This window comes from Sylvia atricapilla, chromosome 6, assembly GCF_009819655.1.
Source record: "Sylvia atricapilla isolate bSylAtr1 chromosome 6, bSylAtr1.pri, whole genome shotgun sequence".
Classification (NCBI taxonomy): domain Eukaryota; kingdom Metazoa; phylum Chordata; class Aves; order Passeriformes; family Sylviidae; genus Sylvia; species Sylvia atricapilla.
In genome coordinates, this window is record NC_089145.1 from 1,995,498 (window position 1) to 2,019,608 (window position 24,111).

The 24,111-nt window shown below is 41.6% G+C and overlaps 1 long non-coding RNA gene across 1 annotated transcript in view; it reads right to left on the reverse strand.

Moving 5' to 3' along the window:
• Window positions 1–1,618: 1,618 nt before the first annotated feature.
• LOC136362166 (uncharacterized) overlaps window positions 1,619–24,111 on the reverse strand; it is a 97,949-nt gene continuing 75,456 nt past the window's right edge. Inside the window, exon 2 of the long non-coding RNA XR_010743746.1 lies at window positions 1,619–2,438. This is a non-coding gene — a long non-coding RNA (uncharacterized lncRNA). The remainder of the gene's footprint in view (window positions 2,439–24,111) is intronic.

Here is a 24,111-nt window from a genome sequence, read left to right on the forward strand (position 1 = left end):
TGCTTCCAAAAGTCACAAAACAAGACACCATAATATCATGTTTTCTAATGCCTCATTCATGTTTATTTCCACAGCTGCCTTTAGACCTGTCCCAGTCCTGAATTCCGGATGCTGACCAGGAGAGACATGTTGGAAAGTACCTGGACTTCTATAAGAAATCCTAGTCCATCTCCACTAGTAAATACCATTTATAGACAGCAAATTACCCTCCAGCAGCTCCAGCATCCGACAGAGACGGTGGGAGGGTTCTCTGCTGCCAGCCATACGGAGGAGTCTTTTAAAGTACCACAAACATCTACCAAAATCCCACAATCACAACCAGACACAGAGCTCTGTGCATCTCCCTGGTATGCTGCAAATGACCTAGCAGGGCACGAGGCAATGCAGAGCTGTCTCAGTGGGCAAAATATTCCCTTTCATGCGGGTGTAACTGCAGCTTTTTTCAGCTGAGTTGAACTTGAATAAAGCCAGGCCAGTACAGTGGTGAGGCAGATCTGATACTTCTACCATGTTTTGTATCTATGATTACAGCCTAAAACATCTGCTTCACGTAAGAAAGATGGTTCGATTACATATGTCAGCACAGGAAGCCATCTTTTTTTTTTTTTTTTTCACAGGGGTGGCAATTATTTCATTCTTGGAGGTTGCTGCCATGCACCTATCCAAATGAATATATAACATTTAAAGATCAGCAATGACTCACGGACCACTAACAACTACAAAATCCCATATGATGAAAAGTGGGAAACGTGCATTTTTACAGATCCTTTTTGTGGTTGGTATCCTTAATAATGCCAAATGATTTACCAATGTCTCTTAAGAGTAAAACAGTAAAGACTCCCATCTGTTAGAGGGTTGATCCAGCTTGTTCTCGACTTTTTTGAGTCAGTTTATTATCATTTGGGAGTCGTTCTTCACCTAGTTGTTTTTTTTTTTTTTTTTTTTTTTTTTTTTAATGTAGGAATAGATCTTTCAAGAATGGTTAGGTCCTGAGCAAAGCAAAGGCTACAGACACTTTCTTCTTTTTTCTAGCGTGATTTTTTTCCCCTAAAATTTTAACAGCTTGGAAAAACTGGGAAAATAGAAAACCTGTAGGTACAAGATTTAAACTAAGTCAGAATCCAGCCTTTCTTGCCCAATCATTCACCTTCCGCTTTTGTTTTCACAAGGCTATGCAATCTGGGTTTTCCAAATGTATAAAACAAGCAACTTTGTCAAATTCCACCAGGTAGCTCCTTTCGCAGCATGATAGATCTCCAAGAGGGCTTAATTTTAGCCTTGGAGAATGGCAAGCCATTTTCTCCACCACCAGCAGCCTCTGCCAGGTAGGATTTTGGCCTGAACTTGCTTCACACCACCATCAGCAGGTTATTTTTTCCTGAGACAAACTGCCCCAGCAGTTTAACCCAACATCACCAATGTCTGCAAAGTTGGGATTATTTTCAGAGGAGCAGATATAGGATAGGAAGTAGGTAAAGGAGATTGAAGAGATGAAAGTGTTGGGTAGGGAAGGCAAATGGGAGGACGTGAAAGAATTTTGTGTGGTTGACACAAGGGTCCCAGCAGTAAGAAGAAAGGGGTGATGAGTCTGGTCAACAGATTTTTGCACCAAAAAAAGTAATTTACACAGAATAAGTTTATTGGATTCTTCAACAATAGTTTGAAACAGCACATGTGAGGAATATCTGAATAAACACATGTTTCTTAAAAAACTTCAACCTTGTCATTCCTCTATTCCTTATCTCTGAATTCTCATCAGCCACATCCTTTCTTCACATTGGCATTTCAAAGTTATAACGGGGTCAAACTAATGTCCTGCCCTGCTAGACTGCTAAATATCCAACTGCAGCAAGCAAAGATTTCTCTGCCTGAGACTGAAAACCAAGGCAGGTACATGGATGTCTCAGCCATAGCTCTGGTTTACAGCCAGGCAGCTGTTTCAACTGACAGAGAATCAAGCCATCATTTCCCAAACCACAAGCATACTACATCTTATTCAGAGTGAAATAAGAGACCTATTTCCTTTTGACAGTTTGGGCAACAGGTGGGGAAAATTACAGTGTCACACTCAGCGTTTTCTTTTGGGCTGTTAGACAGTGTCTGTGTTCTTGCAGCTTTTCTGAACACTATGAACATATAATTTATTAACCATGAAGAACACAAGCTTTACATGCAAAAACAGGAGCCTTGACTCTCATTGTGTGGAGCAATTGCACGTGCTATCTTAGTAACAATTCCAGATTTTACCCACTTTCCATTTTCCAGTTCCTGGGGCACTTTGGAGATGAAAGACTGAAAAACACTGCAGAGTCCATATGATGGAGAATACCATGGCCTGGCCTTAAAGTAGGTAGGCAGCAAACTGCACCCTGCTGACTGAAGAATAACCATGTGCAACTGGCATGAATGTCTGTCTTGTTCCAAAGTTTACTTCCCTTCTGTAAAAAAAAAAATAAAAAAAAAAAAAAAAACAAAACAAAAAACAACTCAAAAACTTGCAGCTTGAAGAAAACACCAGAAACCACAAGACTTCCTTGAAATGGGCCAGGCAATAAAATGTGAGAATCTATCCAACAAAATTATTCACTTAATCAATTGTTCAAATGATGCTGTGTCCTTGCTACTGCTCCAGTTCCTTCTGTTCTCATAAAAATCTCACAGTGTATTTCCACATGGAAAAGTAAAGCGTGCAAGTACAGTGCAAAACATCCTTGCTGCACTGAAACAAACCTTAATTTCAAGATTTGAATCTTTCTTCCTACAGCATGGATTTTTCTCATCTTCCCAATGCTCAGCCTGTGCCCTTTTTCCCTGCCTGCTCCAAGTCTCAATCCTCACCCTTAATTGCCTGGTGCTAAAAAGCCCACTCAGTGCCTTGCAGAAGGTGTGTTTGGTAGGCTGCCAGGCCAGCTCTTTACACTGCAGAGACCTTGGGGTTGGGACCGTATCTCCGTTTATGTTTGTGAATAATCCAACACATGTACAGCACTCCAGGTCTGATCCCGCATATCATAACATCACCGATGTGGGACCAGATGCCATATGAACAAATGGGAATCTGTTGCATTCATGTAGTGCCTTTTTTTTTTTTTTTTTTTTTTTTTTTTTTTTTCCCAAGGAACTCAAAGCACTTTACAATCTTTAAGCCTCACCACATGGCTGTGGGGTACAGCAGGGTAAGTAGGCCTGTAGCATTCTTTACAGAGCCAAGTACATTTATTCAAATGTAGCTGAATAATAATAATGCAACCATGACCTCCCATGACACTTACGTTCCTGGGGAACAATGAAACTGTCAGCCACGAGGGTGAGACTCATGAGTCTGGGTGACAAAACTTTTTCGGCAGCTGGCCCACGGCTGCAGCCTCACTTCCGTAATAGATTAGGGATGACCACGAGCTCCGCTGCCTCCCGTGCAAAATGCAAACTTTGCTTATTCACACTCGTTTTCCCACCCCTTCAACAAATACCAAAACAACCTTGGTGGAAAACAAGAAACCTCTCTATAGGGTTTTGTGAGTCATGCTACAGATTCTAATAGACAATTGCTTCTCCGCTAATAGGTCTGTGTGCTTCAGGAGTGGCCCCATCTCAATAATTTAATCCTTTAATGACTTCTGGAGATCACCGATTGATTTAAACGGAGCATGACTATATCCTTAAATTTGCTTTTACAGAATTACTTTTGCAGGGTTGAAGTGGTGATGAAGAAAGAAATTAACCTTAATTTCATCAAGACAGGGTTTTCGACACTGTTATGAACCTGTGCATACTGAAAAGTATTATACCTTTTTTTTCCAATTCAGTGATTTGTTTCCAATTCAGTAATGAAAGTAGAAGAGACATTTAACAAAAGCCATTCTCTTCAGAAAAATGAAAACAAATGAAAACCAGTCATCAGGAAATATTTGGAAGACCCCAGACTCCTCCTCTGGGAGTAGTATGAACTTTGGAAATCTAGGAGTCAGAGGCACAATCATCCATGTAAAAAAAAAAATAAAAAAATCTATGCGCTATTAATTAACCTTGGCACTTCAGACAGCAGTGTCACCTCATGCTTTGGAATGGCATGCCACCACGTGACAAACTTCAAACTGGCCATTTCTCAGAGAGGGCTGCTAAAACAAAAATTGCATTTAAGGTACCAATGCCCATGCAATGTGCAGCACTTTCTTCTCCAAATGGTTTACTGTCTTCCAGAAACAACCCAGAGTGTTAAACTGAGCAGAAAGTGCTACTTTGAATTACAGAAACCTCTTTGTCACCCACTCTGGTTTTGCTAAGATGCCATTTTCCCCCTTGTTTCTCAGCCTCCTTCCTCTTTAGCCAGTGCTCCTCCATCCCCTTATGTTCCCCCTGTGCACAGAGTGAGGCTGGAGTTGCCACAGTCTCCTTAATGTCTAATCCTTTAACACTGGGAGAGCATTGTATTGCAGCCCTAATGCAAGGATGAATTCTGGAATGTGGAGCCTGGAGAGAGGCTTATAGAATAAGAAAGAAAGAAAAAGGGAAGAGGAAAAAGGAATTGAGAGGAGAAAGAAGTCAAAACCACACATGGGACAGAAGGAAAAAAAGGGGATTAGGTGACAATATCCGACTGCACTGAAGGGTCAGGAGAATTAAGCTTCAGAGCAGCTTGCTCAATGTGTGCTGGGATAAAAAGAGTCTGATATGAATGGAGGTGGTTCAAGTGCAGGCACATTGTGGAATGCAATAGGAGTCTGCTAGGGAACATTTAAGAGAGTTGTGCACCACTTTCATGTAGCAAATAATATATATTGTTTGCTGGGCAAAGATCTGAGCCTCCCTGTCACTTTTACAAGGTTGTTACAGAGGAACGAGAAATCCAAGAATGGAATGAAATGGAATAGCATTACACTGAATGAATGTATAAATCAAATAATCTGAGCATGTGCTCCTAATATTTATTATTGTATATCATGTTTATATTAATATAAACTTAAAGCAATGGATCCCTGTCCAAAGAAAATCAGGGCATTTGGCATCAGTGGAGTTAGATCTGCTTTTAACAAATACTTCAGAGCCTGATTTTTAATACCTAGTTGTACTGCATGTGCAACTGAGTGCATAATCTTTTTATCGGGCCAGCTTTGTGATCCTTCTAATCAATGTAGGTGCATCTTGAAGGACACTGACTCATTATGATTTTCATCTATGCTGAGACTACTTCTACACAGCTCAGGAGTTTCACTGAAAAAATTACAGATTCCTTAAATTCCCATGCAGTTTATTTTCAACTTCCTATTCACTTCTTGCAGACAAAAAATTCTGCAGACAGCCTCGAAGTGACAGTATGGTTACTTTATGAAAACCAGCTCTCTACATCTTCTTACAAGACAGGCACTGGGGGTTAACATAGCTGGAATCTGAGAAAATGCCCTCTGTCCTTCTGACATGCTTTTTTCCCCAACATGGCTTCCTAATATAAGATAAAATAACAGCCTCATCTCAATCTGGCATGACTACCCATCTATGAAGCAGAGAGAAAACTGAGAAACATGAGAGATGGAAGAAACAAGTCATGAATAATAAAAGAGAGCGATTTTTAACTATGTGAAGAGAATTCATCCAAGTCAACCATCTGGCACAGGGCACATCCTGCAGAGAGAGCAGCCATGGAAAAATTACAAAGTCAGTTCAGTTAATATTTCCCAAGAAGACACCACAGGAGACAAAGCTAGAGTAGAGTGTCGCGTCCAAGTCACTGATACGAAAACTATTTTGATATTGGTTATGAGACACACCAATCTGTCTGGTTCAGGCAGATCCAAAGAACTCAGGTATTTATAAAAAACCCCAAAATACCATTTCCTCATTTGTAATACTATTGCCTTTCCTCTGCTGCAGAGAACTTAGGTAAAGCTGAAGGTCCTGTGTATGTGATTTACATGCACTTTGCTTTGTTTTTAAAATAGAACAGAAAACATACCTCATTGCAAAAAAACACTAATCCAACAAAACAAAACAAAACAAAAGAAAACCCAATCCCAAAACACTCCACTCCTACACAAAATCGTGCTTGGATTGGAGTGAGAAGGACACGTTTCCTTCCTCCTCCCCAGTGGTAACACCTATGACCTGACCCAGGACTTGACCTGGAAGCTGAGAAAAGAAGAAAAAAAGACAGGGCTTTCAGGGTTCACGACAGCATCTTTAGAAAGAAGTATGCCTGTGCATGGGCATTATGGAAGTACAGTCTTATTTATTCCCTGGGGACACAGATGTGAAAGCACTGCTGATGTATAATTTCAACTAATACTTTCCTCTGACAGAGGACAGAAGAATTGTTTCCAGTGAATTCAGCAGCAATGTTTTTATTGACTTCAGTGAACTGGAGCTTTACTCCAAGGTTCTAAATATATCACAAGAGTTCACAGCCATATCAGCCATTCCTCCCGCATCATCCATATCCTTAAAAATACATATATCCTTTATTTCCTGCATCCTCTGAGTTATCTGGGTTTGTTGTCTGTCCCTTTTCAGTCCAAGCCAGCTGAGAGCCAGGCCCCAGAGCCTTGAAATCAAAATAACAGCAACACATTAAGGAGTCTGCTGTCTGCAGGGTACATCTGACTAAGCTGGGAGTGATGTAGGAGCTGGAGAATCCAGTGCCTCGTGCAAGCAGGCACCATGGCTGGGCAAAGGTCTCTGTGCTGCTATGTAAGTTGTTCCCCTGATCTGTGTGCACACACAGATACAGACCATCCTGCCCAAACTGAGCCAAAACACTCATCTCAAATAATATAAAAGTCCCAAGAGAAACAAAGGCATCGTTTTGCATGTGGGTTTTTTTTTGCAATTTTCCTCACAAGCCCCTCCCAAAAAGATCGCTATCTTAGAGTGGGATTTTTGCATCACAGGCTCTTCCTCCCACATCCCTTCTCCTGCATCTTCTTCCTTTATAACAAGTAGGGAGAAGAGAGGGAAGGAAAGAAAAAGGCCCTCTTTAAAGGAAAAAAAAAAAAAACAAACAACAACAACAACAACAAAAAACCCCAATAAAAATCAAGAGCAGTATTGCTCATACCCATTCAGAATCATGCTATAGGTAGAGGTTAGAAGGGAAGAACAGAAATCACTTTCTTTCCTACCTTTGGGCTTCCTAGATTGGCCTAGCACAAAATGTTAGGCTTTACAGCTCATGTGGAAGAGGAACTGTTCCTCCAAACATCCCGGAAGCCTCAGAGAGGCTGAGCTGGTCAGCAGAGATGGACCAAGACATGAGGAGACCATGAAGGGATGCAAGAGGTGTAAATCAGTCTCTACAAGGGCAGGACCTCTAAAAGGAAATGTCTCTCCTCACCAGCCACCTGCTAGCAGGGTGCAGCTCTTTTCCACCCTGTGTTTCTAGTCTATGTCTGGAATAAACAATCAAGCCTTAAATAACGTTTAGCTGACTTGCCATTGAACTTGACCCAAATGAAACCTGTAAGAGTTCAAATAAAGTTCATCCAGAATTTTGCTGTCATTTCTGGTAAATCACAATGCCAGCTGGAGCCAAAGGTTGTGGCTCCATGAGAAGACTAATCTTATATTGTTCTTATCAGGAGGAAGACACTACTGGAATCTCAAGACTCAGCTCATTATTAGCTACCTGAACCCATTCTGCTGGTGAGAGGCTGCCTGGGCAGTCCAAATCAGTTTTTGACAATATTCGGACTGTTATGCTCTAGTCTGTGCCAGAGAAGATCACATATAGCCCTTGTAAAATAATTTTCACCACAAAAGCTTTCCCCCAGCAGAAAAGGTGTAATGTAAATTGCAGTAACTTCAAATTATTTCAAAATGTTACAAAACATAACCTGGTTTTGCATGATCTTTCCCCACAGGAATCACATCCCTCAGAATCAACGAAAGAGAAACGGAAGCACTGGAAAATAGAAGAGAAGAGCTGATCAAAAACTTGCCTTCTGTCAGGCAGAGGAAGGCAGGGATTATTTCTGCTGCAGAACCAGAATGGGTTGCTCTTGCCTCCAGTGCTGAGCGGATGCTTGCCCCTGCATTTTTCCGAAGCAGTTATCTGCAATTCATGCCTCTGAATCACAGCTGGTAAGGAAAAAAGGCAGCTCAGTGGTGCTCAGGCGGTTTGTGGTGCAACTACCAGCAAGCTGATTACATGTATTTCCTCTGCAGTGGAACCTATCTCTTCCTGTGACCATACTCAGGGTTTGGAGGGTTTTTTGATTGTGTGAAAGTGAGTGCAACGTGCACTTCCAGTGCTTTAGATGAAATGAGGGTTATCATTTGAGAAGAGAACAGTGTCATCTTGACAGCTGAGTGTTAAGCCTCATCTTGAAAATGATTCAGAGGCAGGAAAAAATATGTTTCCCCGAAAGCTCAGAGGATGAAATTTAGGACAGAGCTCTAACTGTACTCCACTTTCCTATCGGTTCCCAAATGCCCCACAGGTATTCCAGCCACTGGCAATGGTACCTGTGAGAACCACAGGTCTGCACCCACTTCCCAAACAGCCCCTGCCCAAGGGAATGTCTGGATTCAGACCAACTATTATTTCCCTCACATTCAGCACCACTGCTGAAGCATGAAGGAAACTCCCACCCTCGTCCTCCCCTCCTCAGCCCGCTTCCCCTCCCCCTTGCCCCACACATGGAGATGTGAGAAAGGAAGCAGATGAGATGAGAGCAGTGAGAAATGGGGTTTCTTCCTCCCACTTTGCACTGGCATCCACAGCTGAGACCCAGCCCAGGGCTCCCTGCCTGAGAACTGCTGCTCACCTGCCACAGCCTCTTATCTCTGCACATTTTTCCACCTTTGAGCATCCATTTTTAGACAAACAAAAGGTGAAAGTCTTAGTTCCTATGTAATCTTGTGAATACCAAGGGCAGCACCTCCTTCAAGGTGCAGCACATTTTCCACAGGCATCAAGTGGACTTGAACCTTTCAAACCTCTGACCACAAATTAATCTGAAGATCAAGAGCCACTGTCACAGGGCAGGAGAAAAGGAGTAATATTTGCAATCGATAAATGGGAAATTTCCAAAGAGAGTTCCTGGTATCTTAAGGATATCAGGCATCCTTAAAAAAAACAAACCAAACCAAACCAAACCAAACCAAACCAAACCAAACCAAACCAAACCAAACCAAAACAAAACAAAACAAAACAAAACAACAAACAAACAAACAAACAAAAAAACCCCCAAAAAACCAACAACAACAACAACAACAAAAAAAACAACAAAAACACCCAAAAACAGTTCCTGGTATTTTAAAGATATTAAAAAACTATACCTGTTTTTGGAAAGAACTGAGCCAATTAGTAGTTTGTTAGAATAACATTGTTGGTGAAGCAAGCATCTGTCACTTAACTGGAGTGCATCACCACATGACAACTGCACTGACATTAGAACAATTCAAATAAAAGTGATTTAGAGGGACAATCCTAATCTGTCTGTTACAGAGTATCATGCAGACAGCCTTGAATAGTGGTATATATCAGTCATTTCCCAGAGCCTGGCTTTCCTATAGGCTTCATAATTCCTTCACCAAGTGCTTTGTGGTAGAGGTATAGAGAAGGGGGAAAGTTGTGTTAGACAAGGAAAGTTAGAAAAAGTCAGTGTCTTTTAAACAAAAGAACCAATCCACGGGACATTGAGACAAGATAAAAGAACTTGTACCAGAAGGGTGGTCAGACACCATAGCAGGAGCCCAGAAAGGCTGGCAACTCTCCACCCTTGGGGAGGTTAAAAACTCCACAAGCCCCTGGGAATCTTGCTGTGACTGGACCTACTCTGGGCAGGAGGTGGGATAAGACAATCAGTGGTGTTTTCCCACAGCTTCCTCTGTCCCTCTCAAACTCCGTCACTGAAGGTGTTCATTGGCCCTGGTGCACTGACTGCACGTGAAATGTTGTGTGAGTTGCAAATCGTGAAGTAATAAATTAGTAATAAATGCATTAATCAATAATAATATGAACAATTAACGAATCCAGTTTATTATCATACAAATTAAAAAAATTAACGTGTGATAAATTATTGGAGAATTTGCAAATTAGTAGTGTGCTTTTAACTCTTGCATGTAATCATACCAGTGATGTGCTCATAACCCTGCTACTCAGGCTTGGCATGTTCCTAGAATCTACTGTTCATTACCTGTTCATAAAATTCAACGTGAATGGATTTTTTATCTTTGTAACCGAGCAAGGTTTGTTTGGGGCTTGTTGGGGTTTTCTTTCCACAGCATAACCCAAGATGAACCTCAGATCAAAGCCACTCTATCCCATTCTGAATGCTGTGCCCTTTGCTGCAGTGTCTCAGAGCCTTCCAGTGATATATTACAGAATGTGATTAGCAACTGTCACGTGTTGTTTGTTTCTCATCATCTCCCCAGGGATAAACTCAGTCTAAGTGTTTCACTGGTAGGATTTATGCTCGGATTTGTTTTGAAATACGTGAGAATGATCTGGCAGAAGAGTACTGCCAGGTCATTTTCATGAAGCACAAGATTGGTCCTGAACGCTCCTCCACGTTGCTGTTTCATGGGGAGATAAGGAGATAAGACAGACACTATTTAATATAAAATTTGAGGAAAACTGCCATGGTGAGGTTTCACTGGCAGCTCACACAGGAATCAAACCTATGATCCAATATGCCCAGAGGCATTGATACTGGAGCGTGTTCAGGATCTTTTGGCTGGTATTATTCATCCTCACCTCTTGGTGGCCCAAGAGGTGTCAAGGCCACTGCAGAGCAAATCAGGAACTCCTAGGATTTGACTGACTGGGAGAACAGGTTGGAGTCAACAGGTGGGCTTGGCTGTAAGATTTCCCCATTAATAAAAGACCCCTCTCCCCCAAAAAAAGTAACCCTGCAGAAAACATCATGAGCAAAACCTGCTAAATGCACTCACTTTGCCCATCAGCACCATCCCAAAACAGCAAGCAGGTCTTGCTCTTCCTGGACAAGAGATGTGGTGAAAAGGATGCAATGGATTCTGCTCACAGACAATTCAAGTCAGCACGAGTTATGCGTGCTCTTTAAATCCGAGAAGAATCTTGGCAGAACAAACAAAAATATAAATTCAGGCATTTTCAGCACAACTTTAATGTATATTTTTCTCAGTCTTGGCATATAACCCCTGTCACCTCCCCACTATCCTTTCTGTGCAGCCCCAAGGGCCATTAATCCAGTTTTGAAGACAGCAATTTCTTTCACAACCCAAACAACTGCCTCGACATGTCTAAATAAGCAGTGCTTTAATTTTTTTTTTTCAAAGAGAAATATTACATTCCAAACTAGGGTAAATCTTTCATTCACGTTGCTTACATGAAATTCAGTTTTCAAGCTCATATTTAATCAAACTGTGCACTCATCTTTCCTGCAGCTTTTACAGCAGATATCAATGCTGAGAAAATCTGGGTTAGGAGAGTGAATGTACATCATTTTTTGCATCTCAGATATACATCCTACTCTCTTCACCTCATCCAGTGCCCAGACTGCTTGGAAATCTTGGGAAAAGATCCTTAGTTAGAAAAACTGACTCTCTGATGTACAGCTTGGGATGAGAACTAGGTTATTCAAAGTACCAACAGTAGGATGAAAAGCCTACTGTCACAGCACAAATATTAAAACCTTCATCCTGTCATGATACAAAGATAAATTTAGAAGTGCATGAGGGACTCATTTGTCATGAGGTAGGAACAGTTGGAAACAAACTCAGATTTTCGTTCTTCAGTTATGTCAGAATTATTTTTTCCATGACAAGTGAGAAATCAGCATAATAACTTTGTTCAGTATTTTGTTCTCCAAACTAAAAACTTACCTCGAACTTGAGTAGATGTGGTTCCAAGCAATTTTTCTGACTTTTTAACAAATACTTTTTATACAATTTAGTTTTTAATTTTTGTACAGTTCTCTGCATGGGTAACAAATTATGTTTATACCCTAACAGGAATATTTGAAGCTCTGTCAAAGCAAATCAATTTTCCCTCTCTCTGTAGATACTAATGATGCCATAATAAAAGCCCTCATCATAAATGAGTGTTCTGCACAGAATGCTATGCATAATGGTATGACCCCTCAGGATGCAGGGCACGTCATTTTGAATTTGTTCAACCTCTGGGAGCCCTGTACAGAGCTAACTTTTGAGTCTTTGGAGTCTCAAGCAAAACAAGATTATAGCGCTTGACACAGAGCCAGAAACAGAAGAGCTTGCACTTGCAGGAGCCTCTTCTTCACACTGTTCTTGGATGGTGCTGCTTGTTTCAGTGTCTCCACCCCACAGCCCTGCCCTGAAGTGGCAGATCTTGGTTTGGGAGGTGAGCTGGGGATCAGCCCCATCCCTCTCTCCTTGCACCGCCAAAATCTGCAGATCTGTGTTCTTCCTGCTCCCAAGGCTGAAACAATGTGTTCCATATACACCACAGGGTATCAGGGTTTGTATTTCATAAATCACTTAAATTCCTCTAGACTCCCTGCATTTTTCAATGCTGATCACCAGGGAACAGAGGAGTTTAGATTTCTATGGATGCTTTTACACTTAAGGAAACCTGAAGTGATTTAGCATGGATTAATTCACACCCTGGCACATGTAGGTACTGAGAAGTTAAACAGAATAATCTGCAGAAATGCAGCAGTAGTCAGTGACTCTCTCTTGACCTGAACTACATATTGAAGCCTTAGCAAAAGATGTCTCACAGGTAAAAGTCTAAGTGGAAATATAGACAGAAAAAACACATCCATATAAGCAAAGAGAAGAAATGTTTGTTTGGAGAAGAAACAAACTCTGCAAGCCTCAAGGATTTGTTTGTTGGTTTGTTTGAGTTTTTTCCTCCTTCTGGCACAGAAACATTTCTTTCTTTGGTGCCTTAGTTTTCCATGTAAAAGATGAAGCCATGCAGATTTCACAACATTTTCTACAAAAAATGTCAGTTAGACAAAAACTTCATTATCCACTGAAAACCAATTCTGACCACCCTTTGCATGATACTGGGGAACTCAAAGGAAGGTTTGGGCTCCTGGCCCGTATTTGCATTCCAGATGAAGCAGCATGAAAACACAAAAGAGAATGAGTGGGAAGAATCACTTTTATGATAAGCCAAGAGGAAAGAGTATCATCAAGTCATGCAAGGTCTCCAAAGTAAAAGACTAGGTTGAAGGTACAGTCTCTGAAGGGCTCAAAGGCAGTAGCTGTAGGTAGACTGGAGAGTTAGGCTTGTGCATAGTATTGAGGGAACCAAGAAATTCAGTACTTGAAGATTAAAGGGAGAGCATGAGTAGATAATAGTTTTCATTTCAAGAGACCTCTGTACAGAGAGGGGGGGAAAATATCAGCATTTTAGATTTATTGTTTAGTATCATCCTTGAATCCACTTTTTCCACAGTCAGAAACAGGAAAACAGGATTATTTTATTTAGGAAGCACAGGAACCACTTGAAAATGCCGAAGCTATTGAACACTGGATGTACTGATGAGGGTATAACAGAGCATTCTTCTTCCAATTAATTTCTGATGAGAGACCAGTATATGAAAAATATATGTAGCTTGCATCCCCAGAGGAGAAGAGAATGACTCTTAAATCCCTTTTCAATTCCAAAGAGCCCCAATGTAATATTCTGAGAAATCTGCATTTATGAGTGATTTCCCATCATTTCAGGATCCTAGTGGTAAACTGAGGTTCACGAGGGCAGTGAGTCTCTCTAACCTCCACCCAGCACAGCAGCAGGGCCGTGGATCAGACCACAGGCATTCCGACTCCCAGCCACTCCAGTGGATATCAGCAATTTATAGACCACAACTCTTCAGGCTGATGAGGACTTTCTGCATCATGGGCTCTGTTTTCCAGGACCTGCCTCCCAGATCCCAGCTGGTGAGAGTTTAATTGCACAGGCATTTGCAAACACTGCTATTACACAGTGAAACATTGGGACAGTTATAAATAGCACAGAGGGAAATTCAGCTTACAGAAAACTGTTGTCACACAGGCTTCCACAGACCTTCTCCTGGATGGAGAATTTAGGAACTAAACCAGTTCAGGGTCAAATGTTTCAGGCTGACCCCTGTAGCAATGCCCCTTTTGAACACTTTTCCTTCTGCCTGCTACAAAGGTTATAGAGTAGGAAATGCCCATTAGCGTTTGACCTTGTGTCACGGAGACACTTTGAGCCCCAAATGTGAGGTTATTTTTAGTTGTGCTGTTATTTTGAAGCCAGGCTCGGGAGAGCAAAATCAGCAAAAAATTCATGAAGAGAAACAATACAAAATGGCAACCAGCATTATCTCCCCTTTCAGCCTGACAGGAATATTTTTCTTGATCCTGAGCTGTGCTGGTCCTGTGCTTCCTCAAGGAATGTTGAATAACTTCCGCTCATGTTACACGAGTGCCTGCCCTTGTATCACTTTCCTGTGTGGCCACTTGGCTGCAATGCCTGCAAAGGCTTTGTAATCCCCAGTTCTATTATTGTTTCCTAAGGATGCATCCTGCCTGGAAAACAGCAAAGGAAGGGAAACTGTATCTAACATTACTTCCTAATTAAACTGTTTGCATCATTCAAAGCCTGTGATGAATTCCTTCCTTTTCTCTCCTTCCCCTCTTGTTTACTAAAATCAGGAGATACAAAAAGACAGCAGGAGAGAGACACAGTAAACCAGATCTTAATCTCCAGCACAAAAGGTATTGGAGCTTTTCCAGGTTTCTACCAGCATCCTGAGGATTAAATTCTCTGACAACTTGCTACTGTAACCTTGCAGAGGACAATGCTCTGTGCTGACGTGCAAGCTTTGCTAGAAAAATTTAATTTCTGGAGTTATGTAACAGGAGATACAGGAAACCTATTTATAGTGGTTGGGACAGTTCTGAACAAGGTTCCACTCTGGATTCAAATTTTATTTACATATTGTCATATATACATATATATGTATACATATAGGATTTTCCCAAAAATCATTTGTTTGTGTTCCTCTCTGGTGTTGACAGAGATGGGAATGAGCTCACACCCAGATCTGAATTCAGAACTGAGCTTCCCCAGGGTTCACATATGTTTGATCCAGCACCTAGATTTGGGCCCATCTCCAATAAACAGGTCACAGTCTTGATGAGCAACCACCCCTCCTGGCTTTATAATCCATGCATCCAAGAATATGGGATTTCTTCAGATCTGCCAAACACTCAAACAGCATTAACTGCTGAATACCAACAGGAACTCTGAATGGTCAGCCCTAAATGTAAAGACTACCGCTCCCCAAATTAAAACCAGCAATACTGAGAGTAAAAGGCATGAGACAAAACTCCGAGGTTGCAGAGCAGGGAAAAACCTGGGGACCCTGGCTTTGCATCCTGAGCTCTGACTGCTGGACTAGGCAACCTCTCCAAAAAACAAACTAATGCAAAACCAAACCTCTCCAGAGACTCCAGGCATGTGTCCTTGAGAGTCAGAAGAGCAGCAAATTGAGTGTATCAACTGTACACAGAGGCACTTCTCCAAAATATCAAGCCTTTGCCCCAGACTAATTTCAGAAATTAGAGCTTGCCTATGAGTTATATTGGCACATATTTGATTTATCAATTATTCCAGATAAAGAGCAAGATAACCTTTGGAGCTACAGGGTAGGAAGATTGTTTCCAGAGGCCATGGTGGCCCAGCAGGAACTCTGTTAACAAAGTACCACCTGAAACAATTAAATTCTCTGTGCAGTCACCTCAGGCACCCACAGCTGCCCAGATGTTGCATTGCAGTTAACGTTTCCTCCTGCAGGAATGATGTCACTAATGCAGGCAGCATTTCAAGGCAGGAATGTGCTGCAGGTTCCCACAGACCAGCAAAAGATGCAGGTCACTGACAACCACGCTGGCAACCACGACAAAGGCAGGTAAACGAGGTGAGTCAGAGGGAGCGGTTCAATCCTTGCCAGGCACCTTGGAGGACTCTCAGCCTCTCCTAATCCAGCTCTTGAGTGACCTCTCTAGGGGCCCCCATCTGCCTTCAGCCAGAATAGTCCTCCTGAGCTGCTCCTGATTCATCTTCACCCAGCTGGGTGCAGGGTGAGGCATTTATCCCTGCAAGCAACATTCAAAACCCACAGCCAAGTGGTGATGGCCTGAATAAGGAAGCAAAACACTGAGGTGTCTCTATGGAGAGAGAAAGAGGCAAGAGGCCACAGTCAGCTTCTGCTCGGCTTGTCACTGGGTGTGAAATAGTCCAACCTTATTCCTACAGCTACAGCCAGATTTGGTGTACCTGCTGACTTGGAGTTCTTTACAACAACAAAACCAAGACCTGCTTTGGACAAACCTACTGTTCTATGAAGCACATTCATGTGCATCTGCGCAAATATCCACTACTGACTGGGAAAACTGACCAAGTTTTCATCAGGGCCAAAAGCTACATGGTTGTGCAATTGCTGCTTTTATTAAGCTATGCTTCAGACACCCTCCAGACCTATGAATGTGTAGGTTGGGACAGAACATGAAATTTCTGCAGCCTCAGTGTATGGAAGTTGTTATTTGTGGGTAGAAGTCTTCTGAGAAGAAACAGGCTATCATGTGAAATTACAAACTCTAAAATCTAATGGGCTATATTGCAAAAATGTGCAACCATGATTTTCATAAGGCTCACAAAGCATGGAAAAAAAAGTCTGTTTTTCCATATTCCGAGTATTCCCTGACAGCTTGGGAGTCTACAGTTGTTGTTTGCATTTTAAAAGAAGGTCAAATTTCTCTGCTGCAATACATGCAAACGAAAGACAAACATTGGCATTGTCCCTGCATTCACCCATGTGGGCATTTCAAAGGATCATCCATAAACCATTTCTTCTGCTCCACTGAAAGTTGTTGAAAAAACACGCACAGAGGTTATGTTCATAAAAGAAGCTAAAATGGATGCAGAAGAAAGAAATCAAATATGTAAAGAACTCATTTAGTGTCCTAATGGAAAGGCAGAGTTGAACTAATAGAAATTAATTACTATAAACTCTCTTCCATCATGAAAAATATATGGTTATTACTATTCCCTTTACTGTGCTTAGTAGCAGTAACTTTTCACAGACTTGGCCAAGAACCAGTGGTGTGGGAGATCTGTGTCGTTCAGGTAAAACGTACCAACAAGATGCAAAACAAAGATCCTGATGATCACCAGAGGTCCAGAGATATTTTTAGTAAAGAAATCCTTATTGAGAGCTAAACAAAATTCACCTGATTATATCCAACATTTCGTCATCCATACCTTGAGCATCACACGCTGAGCAAGGCTGTGAAGAGCTACGTCTCTACAGAAACAAATGCATTTCAGTAATAGATCAGTTTCTTGCTGAAAAATATCATCTTTGAAATATCTGAGTGTCTGTGTGGTTCCCAAAGGTTAAAACCATGTGGCCCATTTCTCTGCTGAAAGAACAGCACCACCACAACAATGAATTATCATCAGATTAGGGCAAGATCAGAAAACGGATACAATTAAAACAGAGGGGGAAAATAAATAATCTGTGCAAGGCTACTGAAAAACCTGCAAAGAGATGTCCAGAAAGGTGCCTTGAGTGGTCTCTTCTCAGCAGACAGCTCCTCACAGCTCGAGTGGGCACCTCCACACTGCCAGTTAGTGGCTACAGGCAGGAGTTGAGGCTGCACAAAGGCACGGGGTGACTTCCAGTATCTGTGTGGAAATACTCACCCTGTAGCTTCACAAGCAGCTTCACACAAGAGTGGAGGAGCTGCCTTCATCTGCCATCTGGAAGTGGTTTGTGTCCCACCAGTGGTATGCATATCACAGTTTGGAAAGCCCTGCTTCAGAGCAGGAGCATTGCTCAGGGCTCCTCTGGCTGCCACACAGCTGCTGGGGAGACTCTTCACCCTGCTTTGTACCCAGAGACGGTGAAGACCCTCCAGAGCAGCTGGAGAACTGTCTGTGAAACCTCATATCTCAAGAACAACAATTTAAACCTGCCTTAAACTCCGTTGGCTTGAAGGCTGATCTGGCTGATTTATATCTCAGTAAGAGAAAAGACAAACAGATTTTCCCAGCCATTCTGAGTCTCTTCTCATCTCGCCAAAGCAAGGAAAATAATTTCCTCTGAGGCATGCTGGATAAGAAATCCATTAGCAGTTACAAAGCAGGGCTGAATGTTATTGTTACATCCAAATAGCTGTAACAGCCTTTGATTCCACTCCTATTACTTTGAGACAGAAACACGGGATTTTATGTGCATGCAACTAGTGTCTCTTAATTGCTACCTCCTTACCACAATTTTATTGCACTAGATTTAAAACTAATAAAACAAAGTGTTTGTTTCTTTTTTAAATAATAATCACAAAGCAGTCCACTCATATCAGTTTCTCTGTAGGGTATCTATTTGTTGCTCACTCACAAATGTAACATCAAGTGAGTATCAGGCCTGTAATTTGTAGCAAATTTATTCCTTTTGGAATAATAAATATTCTCCTTATTACCTTGAGAGTAGCTAGGGGCGTGGAAGAAGTACTTGAAATATTCAAACTGAAAGGAGAGCTACAGGAAACAGGTGATTCATGCAGGAAACTGCACATCAAGGACTGTTGCCATGACTGCGTGACTTGGGTACACTGTGACACACCAGGCTCAACTCAAGGCAAGGTGTCCCCAGCTACCCTGGGGACATTGTCCTTCAGACAAATATTTGTCAGCAAGTGGGTATTTCTGAAGGAAAAAGACATTAAAAATGAGTGCTTTTTCTTGCATTCAATTTTTATTGAATATTTCTTCTCATCTGGGATTTAGGATTTTTTAAATTTTAGCCCCGTTTCACATGTAGGTGTTTCTACGTATTTTAGAGGAGGGCAAAAAATGGAATGGATCAAAGGAGAGCTTTAGGGCTTCCCAAGAGAGGCGAAGTTAGAAAATAAAATAAAGGCAACTAACAAATTTGCATGTGAAGACTGACACATTAAAGAATTACGTGCAAAGATGAGAAGAGAAGGAGGAAAAAAGAATTTTTGTTAGTCAGACAAAAATGGCCCAGTCCTCCACTACCATTTCTCTTACTGGCAAGGAAAAACATACACATATCCATGGAGCTGTCTACATGCGCATGAAGCAAAACGAAGGAGAACTAAATGAATTAAGGTTCATTAATCATGGACCTACAGCTAAAAAGATCTTACAGAATGGGGAGGGACAGAACTTGGGTTATATTAAAATGAGCTGGAGCTCTGCATGAGTCATAGAAGCTTTAGAAAGATTTTATTAAAAGTCTATAGATTTAGCAAAGCGTCAGGAAAGAAAGCACATGGCTTGTGAACAGAAAATCAAGGCTCATGACTGTAAATATGAAACACTATTTTTGAACATCTGCAACTATTTTTAAACAAGGTCTGTTTGTTTACACGGCCTGCTCTAGCAGGTGAAGAAATGAAGAGGGCATTTTTAGTGTCAGCAGGTTTTAAACTTGACTACTTTGGGACTTAGGTGATTTTGATTAACCTGTTTAGTTACTGGGCTTTTTTTGATGATGTGCATATGAAGGTGGCACACTCAATTTTTACGCAAGTTCAGATTAGCTACAATAAGCATATTTTGAATATCTTGTTGTTCTGAACTATTTATGATGTGTATCATCCCAGCTTGAAGCTCAAGTGTAAAAATCTTTGTTGCCCATATGCAAAATCATGAAAGTTATGCTTCACAGGAAAAAAAGTCATGCATGTGTTTTTCATGAAAGGTTAATGATAATAATGATAATTACGACAATATTAATATTAATAACAACACTAATAACAACAACAATAATAATAATAAAGAAACATCTTTTTTAAAATGGATTTTTTTCATCCTGGCTTTTCAACTTGACAGAAGATTTTGGGAACCCTTGATTTTCTCTCCCTTTTGCAATCTTGCACTTTAATGCCCATTGCCATACATCTGTCTCAGAGAGGTATAAAGAGACTGCCTGTTTTAGGGGTTTTAACTTAATGGTAAGAAGAGTGACAATGACAGTGCAAATGAAACAGCAAGAAAAGCAAAATAATTGCTGACATTAGGAGTTTGATGTGCCAAAATATCACCTTTTCAAGTCAACTTCAATTATATTTAATCCACAGAGTTATAACTTCATTAATTTGCTCTATACACTTTCCTAAAAGTTAACGGGGAGTGAACTGGCATGAAGTATTACCAACATGAGAAAAGTCCACCAAACCCTAGAAAAAGGCACAGGCATTTGGGTTTTGGGTTTTTTTTTTTTTTTTAGTCTGTGGAAGTTTGGTATTTCTCATTGTGTCCTGTTCTGTGTTCTCTCTAGAAGGAGCAGTGCCAAGACACTCTGAGAAAGGCTATTCTTGTTCCATTTGCAGCCCAGCGAGAAGCAGGAAGCTCCATAAATCTCACAAGAAAGTCTGTTTTGCCAGCAGGGCTGATTCTGAAGTTAACTCAAGTTGTGTCATAGCCTTCTACAAGGATCCAGCCAGGCTGAATCATCGCATTTATGAAAATCAAAGAGCTTCAGAAGGGTTTGGACGGAGATCAGGAAAATATCTAAGCACTAAGTATCTAAGTAGGTCCCAAAATCAGATTCCTCGAGGAGTTGCACAACAGGGGCAAGGGAAGCACCAGCAACACTGAAATCCAGCTCCTGATCAGGCTCAAGGAAGCTGTCAGAGGCAAAGCACCAGGGATTACAGAGAGAAATGACACAAGCTGAAAACAAGTCTGAGCCTCATTATCTGGAAGATTTATTTAGAATAGATTTCTGGGTACTTTTTTTCTTTGCTGGATTTAAAAAAAAACAACTATCCTCCTGTAGAGATCAATTATGCCATATGCAAGATTGCTTAGCTGTATTTGCAGAACTATACAGGCTGTTCCCCACTCCATAGCTTGTTTCTCATGTGTTGGCTCACCAAGGATTGAATTAAAGAGCAATCAGGCCCTAAATGGTGAAAGAAAGTTTTGTTTCCAGGAATGTATGCTCCTTTTGGACAAGGCAGCCTGTTCCTCATGGCTCTGTTCTTATTACATACATTAACTGTGGTCTATTTGACGTGCTGTGTGAGTGCATGTGCTTGGAAGGATATTCCCAGTCAACGCCATGAAAATTTCCAGTATGTTAACACAGAAGGAACAACTCAAGTATCATTTACACACTTCTGAATTCAGATTAAATGTAAACGAAAGAAAATCAGTGCAGCTTTTGGCTGGAAATTAACATGAGGTCACACTGGCAGCACCTCAGGGTAGAGATAAGCAGCGAATTGTTTCTCTGCCCTTGAAAACATCATCAAAACCCCATTAAGGAAAACTCCAGTAATCTCTTCATTCATTTTTTCCCAGAAAGAGAAAATGACCACCTCTGTCACATCTACCTCCAAACAACAACAGAAAACAAGAAAAATAACCATACAGCGAGTGATTCCAAGGTTGAGTGTTATCCTTAACTGTCTGAGATTCCAGTTCAAGTAGCCATTTCCTGACCCTCCCTCTCTGAAATATAAATCCCAGCAGTATTCCGGAAAGAGAATTCTTTACCTACAAAAGTCTTACGTTGCAAAATTTCTCCTGGATAAAACATCAGAATTGGAACATTCCCACAACTCCACCAAAGACTACTGGGTTAGTTGCCATGACATGACAGGATGTTCATAATCCAGACCCTCTTAAACCACCCAGAGGTAGAACCATGAAACATACCAGACCCTAAAGATTCCCCCACACTCCCTGTGATGAGTTCTCAGGGAAAGCTGAACACTCTGCACGGGCCCTTGTCCATAATGATAAATGATATGGACCAGAGCACGAGCCTGGTCAGCGCTACCCACACCACTGTTAACCTGCTCACAAACATGGGTTTGGCTCCTGCCACCTTCTCCTCTCTCAGATTTGCTTCAGCGTGATCTGAGAGATAGCAAAGGTCAATTATTTCCACCAGGCAGCATGGCAAAGGTGTCTTGGCTCTTTGGGAGAGGAGGAGGGGGAGCTCAGCCACACAGCTGAGTCATTGATCTCCAGGCCAAAGAACCATCCCCTGCTCATTGTGTTCTGCTACAGACACAATCCTGACAGTTTGAGTTGAGAAGAAAACTGCCTGCTTCACTATCTCTCCATAAGTCCCTCAGGACTTCTCCAGAACTTGCTGGTGAAACTCCCGGGGTGATCTGGAAGATCCCAGCTTGAAGAACACTGGAAGTAGCCCATGTTTCTTGTGTAAAAAAATGAATCACCAAGAGTTCTTCCATAAATCTAATTCAGACAGTGAGACAAGGGGATATTTCCACAATTTTGACCTTCAGTTTTGTATGCAGAAGCAATACATTGTCTTTCCCATAACTAAGACTCCAAAGGGCTTGTAAACACTGGAGCCAGACAACACCTCTGTGAGACAGTTTGGCCTATGTTATTATTCCCTTTTGATGGGAGGGAAAATTGGGTCACAACTTTGGTGGAATACTTTTCCAGGGCTTTTTCAGCACGTAAGTGGTACCGCTGAAAACAGGATGCATGAGTCACAAATCGTAGACTCCCGTTTAACTCTGCAGGGAAAGGAGATGATTATTCGGATTTTGGGTGGCAGCAGGTTGCAGTCACAGAAGGGGATGTGCTTCCTGGAGTCACCTGAGCTAGGGGCGGCTGGGAATGGCACTGTGGAACCAGACTGGAGAGCTGGCCCTGCTCTGCCACAGCTGCAACAGCACACCTGGGCCATAAACTCTACCTCTCAACACCAGGCAGCAGGGGGCTGAGAAGTCAGATCCTTCAGCACACAAGGTCACCAGGCCAAAGCCTTTTTATGGATTTAGCCCTCAAAACAGGATTTAATAGCGTGCAGTAAATAAGGCCTTGGGCCACACATGGAACAATGAAGATGAAACAAAGTACTGAATAGCTGCTCATTAAGAGGCCTCTGAACATCCTGTGCACAGAGGTAAGAGACATCTGCAGAAAAAATAGTATGTGATCAGATAATTAAAAAATGAATCATAATGAATTACACAGGCAGCTTTAATTAGGGCATTTCCTAGCTTTTCCATGCTTTTCTTTGTGACATCAAAATGTCCTTCCAATGCCATTTCTTGTATGCAGAGCGCAGGACTCTGTTCAGTTATGCTCTGGAGGCCACAGGAATATTTGTGTTGCAAAGGCACCTTAGGTTTCCCTCACAGATATTTTCTCTCCAAGTCACTTGGGTCTGTTCCCATCCACACCAGCTTTGCGTGGAAGAGACCCTGCAACCTTTACAAAGAACTGCTTCAATAATGCAAGAGCAAGAACAAATTCAAGCCCTGTGTCTTTAAGAAGTGTCAGAAGGAAAAGACAGAGCAGCAGAAATACTCGTTGTACAACTCAGCTCTTCCAGCTACATCAGCTTATAACCATACTGGATTCCAGGGCATCCGTGGGAAAGTATTTATTTTACCTGTAGGTATAATTGTAAGCAATAAAAACAGCTCCAACCTTGCCAGAAAGGGTGTGAATTTCTAAAAAGAAGGAAAAACTCTGAATTCCAATACCTGAGCAAACAAGTTAGTATAACAGAAAAAAAAAAAAAAAAAGTAAATGAAACAGCGTTGCCAAAACAATGAGCTTATGGTTTGCCAACAGCTGGATTGCACTTTCACTTATAAATGCTGCAAAAAAGACTCAGACTTCTGAGCACATTTTCTTTTGAATCCAATTGTTTTGCTTGTGAGTGCAAAAGATGCATAGAGAAGGAAAAAATAATATTAGCAAAAGCTTTGAAAACCAAAGTAACCCCCCCTACATCTTTTCCCTTGGAAGACATTTCACCAGCTTGGCAATAAAGAAAAAGCATATCTTGCCAGCTTAAAAAAAATATTGGCACCACAAATATTGCCATGGCCTTCAGGAAGTGGGAAAAGAGAATGGAGCTCCCCAAAAAGCTCATGCACAGAGTTAAAAATATTATCAGCCATGTTTTGATCTACCTTGCCAACTACAAGCTGCAGAGTTTGTTGTCAAAGCAGGGATACAAGGGCTGGAAGCGCGGCTTGTCCCAGGGCCAGCTCATGACAATGTGGTTTGATTGCAATCTCACCCTGTGTCATGCCTAGGTTGTGCTGTCACGTAAAGCTTCACCTTTAAAGCTTTCTGTGTGTCACAAAATGAACACAGAATTTGACTTGCCTGGCCCACCACTTGAATTTGCACGGACACGC